Below are 16,512 nucleotides of genomic sequence, written 5' to 3' on the forward strand. Positions count from 1 at the left end.
ATGATGGCACAGTGGTTAGCACTGCTCCCCCACAGCACCAAGGACCCACGTTCAATTCCAGCCTCGGGTGACTGTCTGTGTGGAGTTTGTACGTTCTCCCAGTGTCTGCGTGGGTTTCCTCCGGGTGCTCTGGTTTCCTCCCACACTCCAAAGATGTGCGGGTGAGGTTAATTGGCCGTGCTCAATTGCCCCTTAGTGTTCGGGGGATTCAGGCCCGGGTGGTCTTGTTGTCGGGGGCAGGCTTGATGGACCAAAGGACCTCCTTCTGCACTTTAGGGATTCTATGATGAACGGCATGGTGGCACAGTGGTTAGCACAGCGCCAGGGACCCAGGTTCAATTCCAGCCTCAGCTCGCTGTCAGTGTAGAGTTCTCCCAGTGTCTGCGTGGGTTTCCTCCGGGTGCTCCAGTTTCCTCCCACAGTCCAAACATGTGCGGGTAAGGTGGATTGGCCATGATAAATTGACCTTAGTGTCAGGGGATTAACAGGGTAAATATATGGGGTTACGGGAATCGGGCCTGGGTGGGATTGTGGTCGATGCAGACTCGATGGGCCGAATGGTCTGCCCTTTAGGGATTCTATGATTCTAGGATCTCAAATCATTGATAAATACGATGAAACTGAGACAGACACGGGGGCTTTGCAGCAGCAGGCAGAATGGGAATCATTGCATCCTGCACGGAGTTTTATTACACAACCAATTTCAGAAAATTCACAACTCTAATTCACAACAGCAAAGTGTGGGATTGCAAACTTGGAATTATTAGCACAGGACTAAAGTTTAAAAGCTAAACACTGACATTCGGTAACAGGAGATGGCCTCACATCTTCAATTCTGTGATTGTCCCCCATCTCCTGCTCTGAATATTACAATATCTCTGCCCCCTTCATGCGTCTGCAGACTTTGAAAGTCACTCAGACACCGGTGAAACTAGTCTTTATCTCGGGGCATTTCCTGTGAAATATGCACCTTCTGCAACGAGACACAATCTAATTGACGCTTTCTGATACAATCTGAATCTCCTTTCAAACATCCTCCCAACCCCACTGTGCAGGAATGTCACATTTTGTCACATTCCCCAACACAATTGTTGATACTTTATCTGGCGGGAAAAGTAGATTCAACTGACAGATTCCGAGCCCCAGGTTGAATCTTTAAGATGTAAAAATGAACTGAAATCCCAGGTCTCTCTGTTCCTGCATCCATTTTAACATTGACCCATTGATTTTAAATTGCTTCTCCTGTATAAAAATATCATCTATCAACCTCAGACTGAGCATCAACTGTGAATTATAGAAGGTAGTTCCAAACTAATATCACAGCTGGTGTGGCAAAGTGTTTCTGAATTCCACTCCTACAAGTCTAAAATCCTCAACATTGTTTGAAATCCAATGTCCCCAAGTCCTGGACTCCCCAACCAGCAGGAAAAGTTGTTCTTTATCAGTCCTCTCCATTCCCCTTATTATCTTGAAGTGTTTGATCCAATCATCCCGTAGCCTAAATTCCAGCATTACAGAGTAACACTTCAACTACACTTTTCAACAAACAATCCCAAACCAAATACAGAACAGGGTTCATAGAATCCTGCAGTGCAGGAGGCCATTCGGCCCATCGAGTCTGCACTGACCACAATCCCACCCAGGCCCCATCCCTATAATCCCATACATTTACCTCAGCTAATCCTCCTGACACGAAGGGAAAAATTAGCTTGGCCAATCCACCTAACCTGTACACCTGACAGAAGTCTGCCAGATTTTGAGGGGCATGAACAGAGTGGATAGTCAGAAGCTTTTTCCCAGGGTGGAAGAGTTATTACTCGGGGGCAGAGGTTTAAGGTGCGAGGGGCAAGGTTTAAAGGAGATGTGGGAGGAAAGTTTTTTTACACAGAGGGTGGTGGGTGCCTGGAACTCGTTGCCGGGGGAGGGAGTGGAAACGGATACGATAGTGACTTTTCAAGGGCGTCTTGACAAAGACATGAATAAGATGGGAATAGAGGGATATGGTCCCCGGAAGGGGAGGGGGTTTTAGTTCAGTCAGGCAGCATGGTCGGTGCAGGCTTGGAGAGCCGAAAGACCTGTTCCCGTGCTGTAATTTTCTTTGTTCTATCTTTGGAGTGTGGGATGAAACCGGAGCACCCGGAGGAAACCCACACAAACACGGGACGGACGTTCAAACTCCAGTCAGAAAGTGACCCATGCTGGGAATCGAAGGCGGGTCCCCGGCACTGTGGGGAAGCAGTGCTAACCCATGCATCACTGTGCCACCCCCATATTGAAAACTTGGGTTCAAATTCAAGACAGCCGCAAATTCACTTTGAGAAAAGTTCCCTCTGCTGTGTCAAAGGAATTTTTAATTGAGGATTTTTATTTCTGGGAAACTGAACTCACATTGAACAGCATGCCAGTGTGGGATTGAAACTCTAGTTTGTTTCAGTCATGGGGAGAGAGATGGAGCGAGAGGGAGAGATACTGATACAGAGGCAGAGAGACACAGAAACAGGATGGGATAGTGCTGTACATGTTTCAGAGCTGACACTGAGACACACACGAGATGTACAATCGCAGACCAGAGTGAATCATTCTCTGTTACCTGCAGTGTCCTGGACATGGACAGACGCTGACACTCAGACACACACAACAACAACTTGCATTTATATAGCACCTTGGACAGTATTATCCCAAGATGCTTCACACTCCCAGGACAGGTACAGCACAGGGTTAGATACAGAGTAAAGCTCGCTCTGCACTGTCCACATCAAACACTCCCTGGACAGGTACAGCACGGGGTTAGATACAGAGTAAAGCTCCCTCTACACTGTCCCCATCAAACACTCCCAGGACAGGTACAGCACGGGGTTAGATACAGAGTAGAGCTCCCTCTACACTGTCCCCATCAAACACTCCCAGGACAGGTACAGCATGGGTTTAGATACAGAGTAATGCTCCCTCTACACTGTCCCCATCAAACACTCCCAGGACAGGTACAGCACTAGGTTAGATACAGAGTAAAGCTCCCTCTACACTGTCCCCATCAAACACTCCCAGGACAGGGACAGCACGGGGCGAGATACAGAGCAAAGCTCCCTTGACACTGTCCGCATCAAACACTCCCAGGACAGGTACAGCACGGGCTTAGATACAGAGTGAAGCTCCCTCTACGCTGTCCCCATCAAACACTCCCAGGACAGATAGAGCCCGGGATTAGATACAGAATAAAGATCCCACAACACTGTCCCCATGAAACACTCCCAGGACAGGTACAGCAGGGGGTTAGATACAGAGTAAAGCTCCCTCTGCACTGTCACCTTCAAACACTCCCAGGACAGGTACAGAACGGGGTTAGATACAGAGTAAAGCTCCCTCTACACTGTCCCCCATCAAACACTCCCTGGACAGGTACAGCACGGGATTAGATACAAAGTTAAGCTCGCTGTACACCGTCTCCAGCAAACACTCCCAGGACAGATACAGCACGGGGTTAGATACAGAGAAAAGCTCCCTCGACACTGTCCCCACCAAACACACTCAGGACAGGTAAAGCACGGGTTTAGATACAGAGTAAAGCTCCCTCTACACCGTCCCCATCAAACAATCCCAGGACAGGTACAGCACAGGGTTAGATACAGAGTAAAGCTCTCTCTACACTGTCCCCATCAAACAATTCCCAGGATCGATACAGCATGGAGTTAGATACAGAGTAAAGCTCCCTCTACACTGTCGCCATTAAATACTCCCAGGACAGATACAGCAAGGGGTTACATCCAGAGTAAAGCTCCCTCGACACTGTCCGCATCAAACACTCCCAGGACAGGGACAGCACGGGGTTAGATACAGAGTAAAGCTCCCTCGACACTGCCCCCATCAAACACTCCCAGGACAGGTACAGCACGGGGTTAGATACAGAGTAAAGCTCCCTCTACACTATCCCCATCAAACACTCGCAGGACAGGTACAGCACGGGGTTAGATACAGAGTAAAGCTCCTTCTACACTGTCCCCTTCAAACACTCGCAGGACAGGTACAGCACGGGGTTAGATACAGAGTAAAGCTCCTTCTACACTGTCCCCTTCAAACACTCGCAGGACAGGTACAGCACGGGGTTAGATACAGAGTAAAGCTCCCTCTACACTATCCCCATCAAACACTCGCAGGACAGGTACAGCACGGGGTTAGATACAGAGTAAAGCTCCCTCGACACTGCCCCCATCAAACAGTCCCAGGACAGGTACAGCACGGGGTTAGATACAGAGTAAAGCTCCCTCTACACTATCCCCATCAAACACTCGCAGGACAGGTACAGCACGGGGTTAGATACAGAGTAAAGCTCCTTCTACACTGTCCCCTTCAAACACTCGCAGGACAGGTACAGCACGGGACTAGATACAGAGTAAAGCTCCCTCTACACTGTCCCCATCAAACACTCCCAGGACAGGGACAGCACAGGGTCAGATACAGAGTAAAGCTCCCTCTGCACTTTCCCACATCAAAACACTCCCAGGATTGATACAGCATGGAGTGAGACACAGAGTAAAGTTCCCTAGACACTGTCCCCAAAAAACACTCCCAGGAAAGGTACATCACGGGGTTAGATACAGAGTAAAGCTCCCTCGACAGTGTCCTCAAAAACACTCCCAGGACAGGTACAGCACGGGGTTAGATACCGAATAAAGGTCCCTCTACACTGTCCCCTTCAAACACTCCCATGACAGGTACAGCACGAGGTTAGATACAGAGTAAAGCTCCCTCTTCACTGTCGCCATGAAACACTCCAAGGACAGATACAGCACAGGGTTAGGTACAGAGTAAAGCTCCCTCAACACGGGTCCCCTTCAAACACTCCAAGGACAGTTTGAGCACGGGGCGAGATACAGAGTAAAGCTCCCTCTCCAATGTCCCCATCAAACACTCCCAGGACAGGTACAGCACGGGGTTAGATACAGAGTAAAGCTCCCTCTAAACTGTCCCCCATCAAACACTCCCAGGACAGGTACAGCACGGGGTTAGGTACAGAGTAAAGCTCCCGCCACACTGTTCCCATCAAACACACCCAGGACAGTTACAGCACGGGGTTAGATACAGAGTAAAGCTCCCTCTACACTGTCCCCTTCAAACACTCGCAGGACAGGTACAGCACGGGACTAGATACAGAGTAAAGCTCCCTCTACACTGTCCCCATCAAACACTCCCAGGACAGGGACAGCACGGGCCGAGATACAGAGTAAAGCTCCCTCTCCAATGTCCCCATCAAACACTCCCAGGACAGGTACAGCACGGGGCGAGATACAGAGTAAAGCTCCCTCTCCAATGTCCCCATCAAACACTCCCAGGACAGGTACAGCACGGGGTTAGGTACAGAGTAAAACTCCCGCCACACTGTTCCCATCAAACACACCCAGGACAGTTACAGCACGGGGTTAGATACAGAGTAAAGCTCCCTCTACACTGTCCCCTTCAAACACTCCCAGGACAGGTACAGCACGGGGTTAGATAGAGAGTAAAGCTCCCTCTACACTGTCGCCATTAAATACTCCCAGGACAGATACAGCAAGGGGTTACATCCAGAGTAAAGCTCCCTCGACACTGTCCGCATCAAACAGTCCCAGGACAGGGACAGCAGGGGGTTAGATACAGAGTAAAGCTCCCTCGACACTGCCCCCATCAAACACTCGCAGGACAGATACAGCACGGGGTTAGATACAGAGTAAAGCTCCCTCTACACTGTCCCCTTCAAACACTCGCAGGACAGGTACAGCACGGGACTAGATACAGAGTAAAGCTCCCTCTACACTGTCCCCATCAAACACTCCCAGGACAGGGACAGCACAGGGTCAGATACAGAGTAAAGCTCCCTCTGCATTTTCCCACATCAAAAAAATCCCAGGATTGATACAGCATGGAGTTAGACACAGAGTAAAGTTCCCTCGACACTGTCCCCAAAAAACACTCCCAGGACAGGTACATCACGGGGTTAGATACAGAGTAAAGCTCCCTCGACACTGTCCCCAACAAACACTCCCAGGACAGGTACAGCACGGGGTTAGATACCGAATAAAGCTCCCTCTACACTGTCCCCTTCAAACACTCCCATGACAGGTACAGCACGAGGTTAGATACAGAGTAAAGCTCCCTCTTCACTGTCGCCATGAAACACTCCAAGGACAGATACAGCACAGGGTTAGGTACAGAGTAAAGCTCCCTCAACACGCGTCCCCTTCAAACACTCCAAGGACAGTTTGAGCACGGGGCGAGATACAGAGTAAAGCTCCCTCTCCAATGTCCCCATCAAACACTCCCAGGACAGGTACAGCACGGGGTTAGATACAGAGTAAAGCTCCCTATAAACTGTCACCCATCAAACACTCCCAGGACAGGTACAGCACGGGGTTAGGTACAGAGTAAAGCTCCCGCCACACTGTTCCCATCAAACACACCCAGGACAGTTACAGCACGGGGTGAGATACAGAGTAAAGCTCCCTCTACACTGTCCCCTTCAAACACTCCCAGGACAGGTACTGCACGGGGTTAGATAGAGAGTAAAGCTCCCTCTACACTGTCGCCATTAAATACTCCCTGGACAGATACAGCAAGGCTTTCGATGCAGAGTAAAGCTGCCTCGACACTCCCCTTCATACACTCCCAGGACAGATACAGTGTTGAAGTTAACTGTCTGTCCGTTTCATTTCCATCTCCTCTGCACCCGCTCTCGAACACAAATAATTGTCTGGTAGAAAGTGAGAAGGAGCCTCGACAGAGAGGTTGGGAAGGATTGAATGGGGAGAGGCAGAAACCCTCAACACATTTCAAATCTACACTGATTTCCACTTGAAGGAATAACTTCTCCACCCCAACACTATCCCATCATTCTCGATAAGCCCATGCTGCCCGTGTTCTGTGATAAATTACACGCAAGTGAAAAGATTATTTTAAATAGTGGGGTTACATTTGCCACCCCCCAATCTGTAGGAACTGCTCCAGAGTCTATAGAATTTTGGAAGATGACCAGCAATGCATCCAATATTTCCAGCGCCGCTTCCTTTAATACTCTGGGATGTAGATTATCAGGCCCTGGGGATTTGTCAGCCTTTAACCCCATTCATTCCCCCAGCACCATTTTCTTACTAATACTGATTTCCTTCAATTCAATTCCACACTCTCACTAAACCATTGGTTCCCTAACATTTCTGCCAGGTTATCTGTGCCTCTTTTGTGAAGACAGAACCAAAGTATATGTTCAATTCTGCTGCTATTTCTTTGCTCCCCATTATAATATCCCCGGAGAGATGGAGAGAGGCAGAGTCACTGAGAGATAGGGATGAGATAGTAATGCAGAGAGTAACAGTGAGATATTCAGGTTGGCAAGCAGCTAATAGTGGGGTACAACAAGGATCACTCCAAAGCCACAGATATTGCCTCATGTTGCCGCTGTCGCCATTTACCTTAAATCAGCATCCTCTGCTTTCCAAGCTTTCCCCCAATGTGCCGATTATCTCAAAGCCGATCCTCTCAGTCCCGGGACATCACTGCAGGAGTTCCTCAGGGTGAGTGTCCGAGGCCCCAACCATCTTCAGCTGCTCCATCACTGACCTTCCCTCCATAGGTGAGATGTTCGCTGATGATCGCAGCATTCACAACTCCTCAGATTGTGAAATAGTCAATGCCGGAATACTGAGCAGGACAGGCAGCATCTGTGTAAAGAGAAGCAGATTCTGGGACTGGGGGACTGAGAGACAGGAAGATAGTGAAACACACACAAACTCACTGACAACAAACGCAGTGATGCACACACACACACACACACACAGATACACGCACAGTCTCACACACACACACAGATAGAGAACAGTCCCATAGTCTCACTCACAATATCCTAATCTCCCTGGCATTAAGGGGCAATTTATCACGGCCAATCAACCTAACGCGCGCATCTTTGGAGTGTGGGAGGAAACCGGATCACCAGGAGGAAACCCACGCAGACACGGGGAGAACGTGCAAACTCCACACAGACAGTGACCTGAGACCAGAATTGAACCCAGGTCCGCGGCACTGTGAGGCAGCAGAGCTAACCACTGTGCCACCCATCTTGGCCTTCATTGTAAGAGGATTCGAGTAGAAGAGCAAGGATGTCTTACTGCAGCTGGACAGAGCCTCGGTGAGACCACACCTGGAGTCTTGTGTGCAGTGTTCCTCTCCTTATCTGAGGAAGGATGTACTTGCCACAGAGGGAGAGCAGTGAATGTTCACCAGACTGATTCCTGGGATGGCAGCATTGATGTCTGTGGGGAGATTGGGTCGGCTGGGCCTGTATTCACTGGAATGTAGAAGAGTGAGCGGGGATCTAATTGAAAGGTATAAAATTCTGACAGTGCTGGACAGGCTGGATACAGGGATATTGTTTCCTCCGGCTGGGGATGTCTGGAACAAGGGGTCACAGTCTCAGGATACGGGGGAGGCCATTTGGGACTGAGATGAGGGGAAACCTCTTCACTCAGAGGGTGATGAACCTGTGGAATTCTCTCCCACAGAAAGCTGTGCAGACCAAGTCACTGAATATATTTAAGAAGGAAAGAGATAGAGTTCGAGACTCTAAAGGTGTCGAGGTGTATGGGGAGAGCGCTGGGGTATGGCATTGAGACAGAGGATCGGCCATGATAGTGTTGAATGGTGGGTCAGGCTCGAAGGGCTGAATGGCCTCCTCCTCCTCCTATTTTCTATGTTGATGTGACCGCCCCAAGTCTCTTTGGGCCTCCACTCTTTCCAGCCTTTCCCCATTCATAAAGCAATCTGTTCTATCCTTTTGAAGTGGGTGACCACACAATTGTCTCCAATGAAATCCATCTTTCACTCTTTGAACCTTTCAGTCAAGACATTTTACTTTAGGGCAGCACGGTGGCACAGTGGTTCGTACTGCTGCCTCACAGCGCCAGGGACCCGGGTTCAATGCCAGCCTCGGGTGACTGTTTGGAGTTTGCACATTCTCCCCGTGTCTGCGTGGGTTTCCTCCGGGTGCTCTGGTTACCTTCCACACTCGCAAGATATATAGATTAGATGGATTAGCAATGGGGTTATGGGGATAGGGCTGGGGTGAGGGCCTGGGTAAGATACTCTGTCATCAAGTCTGTGCAGACTCAATGAGCTGAATGGGCTCTTATGCAGCGGAATACCTCTTTGCCATTTGAAGCTTCTGGCTATAAGACTTAAAATGCTGCCTATTTCTGTGAAATGTAGCAAACTTTCTGTCTCATCACCGGCGACATGATGGCACAGTGGTTAGCACTGCTCCCCCACAGCACCAAGGACCCACGTTCAATTCCAGCCTGTCACTCCCAGGACAGATACAGTACGGGTTCGGTCCAGAGTAAATCTCCCTCTGCACTGTCCCCCATCAAACACTCCCAGGACAGAGACAGCACGGCTCTCGATAGAGAGTAAAGCTCCCTCTACATCGTCCCCCATCAAACACTCCCAGGACAGGTACAGCACGGGTTAGGTCCAGAGTAAAGCTCCCTCTGCACTGTCCCCCATCAAACACTCCCAGGACAGAGACAGCACGGCACTCGATAGAGAGTAAAGCTCCCTCTACATCGTCCCCCATCAAACACTCCCAGGACAGATACAGTACGGGTTAGGTCCAGAGTAAAGCTCCCTGTGCACTGTCCCCATCAAACATTCCCTGGACAGGTACTACTCGGAGCTAGATGCAGAGTAAAGCTCCCTGTGCACTGTCCACATCAAACACACCCAGGAAAGATAGAGCACGGGGTTAGAAACAAAGTAAAGCTCCCTCTCTGCTGTCCCCATCAATCACTCCCAGGACAACCACAGCATGGGGTTAGATACAGAGTAAAGCTCCCTCCACACTGTCCCCATCAAACACATTCAGGACAGATAGAGCATGGGGTTAGATACAGAGTAAAGCACCCTCTACACTGTCCCCATCAAACATTCCCAGGACAGGTACAGCATGGGGTTAGATACAGAGTAAAGCTCCCTCTACACTGTCCCCCATCAAACACTCCCAGGACAGGTACAGCATGGGGTTAGATACAGAGTAAAGCTCCCTCTACACTGTCCCCATCAAACACACCCAGGACAGGTACAGCATGGGGTTAGATACAGAGTAAAGCTCCCTCTACACTGTCCCCCATCAAACACTCCCAGGACAGGTACAGCATGGGGTTAGATACAGAGTAAAGCTCCCTCTATACTGTCCCCCATCAAACACTCCCAGGACAGGTACAGCACGGGGTTAGATACAGAGTAACGCTCCCTCTACACTGTCCCCATCAAACACGTCCAGGACAGGTACAGCACGGGGTTAGATACAGAGGAAAGCTCCCTCCACACTGTCCCCATCAAACACACCCAGGACAGGTACAGCACGGGGTTAGATACAGAGTAAAGCTCCCTCCACACTGTCCCCATCAAACACACCCAGGACAGGTACATCACGGGGTTAGATACAGAGTAAAGGTCCCTCTGCACTTTCCCCACCAAACACTCCCAGGACAGGTACAGCACGGGGTTAGATACAGAGTAAAGCTCCCTCTGCACTGTCCCCACCAAACACTCCCAAGACAGGTACAGCATGGAGTTAGATACAGAATAAAGCTCCCTCGACACTGTCCCAATCAAACACTCCCAGGACAGGTACAGCACGGGGTTAGATACAGAGTAAAGCTCCCTCTACACTGACGCCATCAAACACTCCCAGGACAGGTACAGCATGGGGTTAGATACAGAATAAAGCTCCCTCGACACTGGCACCCATCAAACACTCCCAGGACAGGTGCAGTTCAAAGTTAGATACAGAGTAAAGCTCCCTCTGCACTGTCCCCATCAAACACTCGCAGGACAGGTACAGCACGGGGTTAGATACAGAGTAAAGTTCCCTCTACACTGTCCCCATCAAACACATCCAGGACAGGAACAGCACGGGATGAGGTGCCCAGAAAAGACCCCTCTACACTGTCCCGATCAAATAGTCCCAGGACAGTTAGAGCACAGAGTTTGATGCAGAGTAAAGCTCCCTCTACACTGTCCCCATCAAACACTCCCAGGACAGGGACAGCACGGGGTTAGATACAGAGTAAAGCTCCCTCTGCACTGTCCCCATCAAACACTCCCAGGACAGGTACAGCACGGGGTTAGATACAGGGTAGACCTCCCTCTACACTGTCCCCATCAAACACTCCCAGGACAGGTACAGCACGGGGTTAGATACAAAGTAAAGTTCCATCTACACTGTCCCCATCAATCACTCCCAGGACAAGGACAGCATGGGCTCGGTACAGGGTAAAGTTCCCTCTACACTGTCCGCATCACACACTCCCTGGACTGGTACAGCACGGGGTTAGATGCAAAGTAAAGTTCCCTCTACACTGTCCCCATCAAACACTCCCAGGAAAGGTACAGCACGGGGTTAGATACAGAGTAAAGTTCCCTCTACACTGTCCCCATCAAACACTCCCAGGACAGGTACAGCACAGGGTTAGATACAGAGTAAAGCTCCCTCTGCACTGTCCCCATCAAACACTCCCAGGACAGGTACAGCACGGGGTTAGATGCAAAGTAAAGTTCCCTCTACACTGTCCCCATCAAACACTCCCAGGACAGGTACAGCACAGGGTTAGATACAGAGTAAAGTTCCCTCTACACTGTCTGCATCAAACATTCCCAGGACAGGTACAGCACGGGGTTAGATACAGAGTAAAGCTCCCTCGACACTGACGCCATCAAACACACCCAGGACAGGTACAGCACGGGGTTAGATACAGAGTAAAGTTCCCTCTACACTGTCCCCATCATTGTGTCTGAGTGAGAGAGAATATGTGTGTGTTTGTGTGTGTGTGAGAGAGAGAGGGAATGTTTGAGAGACAGTGTGAGAGAGAGACAGAGAGTGTGCGAGAGAGAGAGACTGTGTGTGAGTGTGTGTGTGTGTGAGAGAGAGAGTGTATATGTGAGAGAGTGCATGAGAGAGTGTGTGAGCATAAAAGAGTGTGTGAGTGTGTGTGTGAGAGAGAGAGTACGTGTGTGAGAGAGAGTGTGTGTGTGAGAGAGAGAGTACGTGTGTGAGAGAGAGTGTGTGTGTGAGAGAGAGAGCGTGTGTATGTGTGAGTGCGTAAGAGTGCGCGTGTGTATGAGAGAGAGTCTTGTGTGTGAGAGAAAGAGCGCGTGTATGTGTGGGTGAGAGTGTGTCTGTGTGAGAGAGTGCATGTGTTAGAGAGTGTGTGAGCGTGAAAGAGTGTGTGTGACAGTGTGTGTGTGTGAGAGAGAGTGTGTGTGTGTGAGAGAGAGTGTGTGTGTGAGAGAGAGAGTGTGTGTGTGTGAGAGAGAGTGTGTGTGTGAGAGAGAGAGTGTGTGTGTGAGAGAGAGAGTGTGTGTATGAGATTATGTGTGTGTCTGAGAGTGTGTAAGAGAGAGTGTGTGTGTGTGTGTGAGATTATGTGTGTGTCTGAGAGTGTGTAAGAGAGTGTGTGTGTGTGAGCTGATCTTTCTCGACACCCGATCGGTAACTGCAACACTATATTCTGCACCCTTTCCTCTCCTTCTCCCTGTGTACTCTATGTACAGAATGTTTTGTCTGTATAGCGCACAAGAAACAATACTTTTCACTGCATCCCAATACAAATCAATCAAATCAAATCAAATTAACACGGAGAAGTTTGGACCCTGTGGGGTGACAGTTGTCTGAATACAGATTCTATCTTATTGTAACATTCAGGTACCACGTGTACTGAGCTCACCAGCGTTCTGTCTGTATTGTGTGAATCCAGTCTTGAAATCTCCACTCATGTTGCTAATTCTGCCAAGACAGAAACAGAAAGAGTGTTTGAATTCTCCGTGATTAGACCCCTTAACGATAAACAACATGGTGGATGAGAGGGATAGAGAGAGAGAGGAAGAGAGAGAGATGGAGCGATGCAGAGTAACAGAGAGATAGGGAGAGGGAGCAATGCAGAGAGTAACAGTTAGACAGTGAGGAATAGAGATTAATTCAGATGGATAGTGAGTGTCAGGGGAGTCCGAGACACTCCATAAGCAAGGTAAAGATGTGAAAATGGGGGAGTGTTTCTTACCCACTTTTAAAAGACAATCCACACTCACACCAGTCACATTTCACACTCTCTGCTCAGTCCTGTGTTGGGGGTTGTTGAGTGTGGGATCAGTGTTTGCTTTTCTCAAACCGCACTGATATTCCCAACAAGGGCAAGAGGTTTCAGTGTTTAAAAATGTAAACATTTCAAAACAAAAGCAGACAGGATTTGGTTAAATCTCACGGGATCCAGGGTGAGGTAGCCAAATTGATATAAAATAGGCTTGATGACAGAAGGTTGTTGTAGAGGGTTGTTTTTTGTCAAACTGGAGGCCTGTGACCAGCGGGGTGCCTCAGGGATCGGTGCTGGGTCCACTGTTATTTGTCATTTATATTAATGATTTGGATGAGAATTTAGGAGGCATGGTTAGTACGTTTGCCGCTGGCACCAGGATTTATGGCATAGTGGACAGTGAAGGTGGTTATCTAGGGTTGCAACGGGATCTTGATCAATTGGGCCAGTGGGCTGATGAATGGCAGATGGAGTTTAATTTAGATAAATGCGAGGTGATGCATTTTGGTGGATTGAACCAACGCAGGACTTACTCAGTTAATGGTAGGGTGTTGGTGAGAGTTACAGAACAAAGAGATCTCGGGGTACAGATTGATAGCTCCTTGAAAGTGGAGTCACAGGTGGATAGAGTGGTGAAGAAGGCATTCCACATGCTTGGTTTCATTGGTCAGAACATTGAATACAGGAGTTGGGACGTCTTGTTGAAGTTATACAAGGCATTGGTAAGACCACACTTGGAATGCTGTGTATTGTTTTGGTCACCCTATTATAGAAAGGATATTATTAAACCAGAAAGTGCGCAGAAAAGAATTACTGGGATGCTACAGGGTCTTGATGGTTTGAGTTATAATGAGAGGCTGGATAGTCTGGGACTTTTTGTCCTTGAGTTGACTTAGGCGTGGTCCTATAGAGGTCTATAAAATAATGAGGCATAAATATAGCAGCTTTATAGAACCTCAGTTAATCCGCACTTGGAATATAGTGTTCAATTCTGGTCGACACACTACCAGAAAAATGTGGAGGCTTTGGAGAGGATTCAGAAAAGTTTACCAGGATGTTGCCTGGTATGGAGGGCATTAGCAATGAGGAGAGGTTGGAGAAACTTGATTTGTTCTCATTGGAACGACAGAGGTTGAGGGGTGAACTGGTAGAAGTCCACAACATTATGAGGGGCATGGACAGAGTGGATAGTCAGAAGCTTTTTTTCTGGGTCGAAGAGTCAATTACTCGGGGGCATAAGTTTCAGGTGCGAGAGGCAAGGTTTAAAGGAGATGTACGAGGCATGTTTTTTACACAGAGGGTGGTGTGCCTGGAACTCACTGCCGGGGAGGTAGTGGAAGCAGACACAATCGTGAGTTTTACGGAGCGTCTGGACAAATACATGAATAGGATGGGAATAGAGGGATATGGTCCCCGGAAGGGTAGGGGGTTTTAGTTCAGTCAGGCAGCATGGTCGGTGCAGGCTTGGAGGGCCGAAGGGCCTGTTCCTGTGCTGTAATTTTTGTTGTCCTTTGATAAGCTCGTCAACATCTTTTCCAAAAGGGAGAGGAGTCTAAAACTAGAGGGCACAGGTTTAAGGTGAGAGAGGAGAGGGTCCAGAGGGCAATTCTTTTCACACAGAGGGTGGTGAGGAATTGGAACAAGCTGCCAGAGGTCGTAGTAGCGGCGGGTACAATTTTATATTTTAGAAAGCATTTAGACAGTTATATTGGGAAGATTGGTATGGAGGGATATATGTCAAACAGGCAAATGGTACTAGCTTAATGGTAAAATCTGGGTGGCATGGACAAGTTTGGCCAAAGGGCTTGTTTCCAATGTGTAAATCTTTATGTCTCTACCCCGCTGGGCCCTGTAAGAACTCTCTGAGTTTGAATGAGATCACCTCTCATTCTTCCAAAGTGCATAAAATAAAAGTCCAGTCTATTGAATCTTTCCTCAGGGGACACTCCCTCCACCCCTGGAATTAATGCAGTGAAACGTCATTGAAGTCTCTCAACAAGAATGTATTTCCTTAGGTAAGAGGATAAAACTGTACACAACACTGTGTGTGTGGTTAAAGCCCCAGTTTGTGTCTTAGTTTGACTGTATTTGGACACAAACTCACACACCACACATGTGGATAAATGTGATGTTATCCACTTTGAACGGAGAAACAGAATGGCAGAGTATAGGTTAAATGGTGATAGATTGGGAATGATGGTGTACAAAGGGACCTGGATGTCCTTATACACCAGTCACTGGAAGTGAGCTTGCAGGAAAGCAAGCAGTTAGGAAGACCAATGGGATGTTGTCCTTCTTTGCAAGAGGATGTGAGTCCAGGAGCAAGGATGTCTTACTGCAGCTGGACAGGGCCTCAGTGAGACCACACCTGGAGTATTGTGGACAGTTTTGCTCTCCTTATCTGAGAATGCATTGAAGAAAATTGCTCACTGTGAACAAACCTAAAAAAGCTGACTGATGTTTCATTCCAGATTCTCAGAGGGAGAGAGAGAGAGATTCAGAGAAAACACAGACTGAGTGAGTGAGAAAAAGGGAGTGACAGAGATCAAGAGGGGGACCGAGAGATAGTGAGTGAGAGAAATATATCAGTCAGAGTGCATCGGAAAAGGAGGATTGGGATTTGTCAGCCTTGCTTTATGGAAAGCTTTAGTGTTTGGTCAGAATGTTAACACGGTGAGGTTTGGAGCCTCTGGGGTGACAGTTGTCTGAATACAGATTCTATCTCATTGTAACATTAATGTACCACGTGTACTGAGCTCACCAACATTTGCAAACCATCGTTTGAAGAAAGCTTGCTGTTTATATTGTATGAATCCAGCCCTTTGGAAATGTAGTCAGTCTTATTCAGGAAAAGGACAAGCTAATTTCAGAGGGAGAGATACAGATACAGAGGCAGGCTGGGACTGAAACAGGATGGGATTGTGCTGTACAGGTTTCAGAGCTGACACTGAGACACACACAAGATGTACAGTCGCAGATTGTACCTGACACTTACAAAAAAACGTCGCAAATAGGAACAGGAGGAGACCATTCGGCCCATCGAGACTGCACCGACAATAATCCCACCCTATCCCCGTAACACCACACATTTACCCTGCTGATCCCCCCCGAAACTAGGGTCAATTTGTCACGGCCAATCAACCAACCTGGGCATCTTTTGACTGTGGGAGGAAACCGGAGCACCCGGAGGAAACCATGATCAGCCACGGTCACAATGGATGGCGGAGCAGGATGGAAGGGCTGAATGGCCTCCACCTGTTCCTATTTTCTATGTTTCTTTGTAAGTTCCACGTGGCAAAGTGTTTCTTCATTTCACTCCTAAAAGTCTAAAATACCAAACATTGTCTAAAATCAAATGTCCCCAAGTCCTGGACTCCCCAACCAGCAGAAAATGTTCCTCTTTATC

General features: G+C 48.5%; 1 long non-coding RNA gene across 1 annotated transcript in view; it reads right to left on the reverse strand.

The window, feature by feature from the left end:
- Nucleotides 1–12,802, reverse strand: part of LOC144482142 (uncharacterized) — a 53,892-nt gene extending 41,090 nt beyond the window's left edge. The window contains exons 1-2 of the long non-coding RNA XR_013495876.1: nucleotides 12,744–12,802; nucleotides 7,437–7,685 (exon numbers count right to left, since the gene is read on the reverse strand). This is a non-coding gene — a long non-coding RNA (uncharacterized LOC144482142). The remainder of the gene's footprint in view (nucleotides 1–7,436; nucleotides 7,686–12,743) is intronic.
- Between the last annotated feature and the right edge of the window lie 3,710 nt (nucleotides 12,803–16,512).

This window comes from Mustelus asterias (genome assembly GCF_964213995.1).
Source record: "Mustelus asterias chromosome 26 unlocalized genomic scaffold, sMusAst1.hap1.1 SUPER_26_unloc_31, whole genome shotgun sequence".
NCBI lineage: Eukaryota > Metazoa > Chordata > Chondrichthyes > Carcharhiniformes > Triakidae > Mustelus > Mustelus asterias.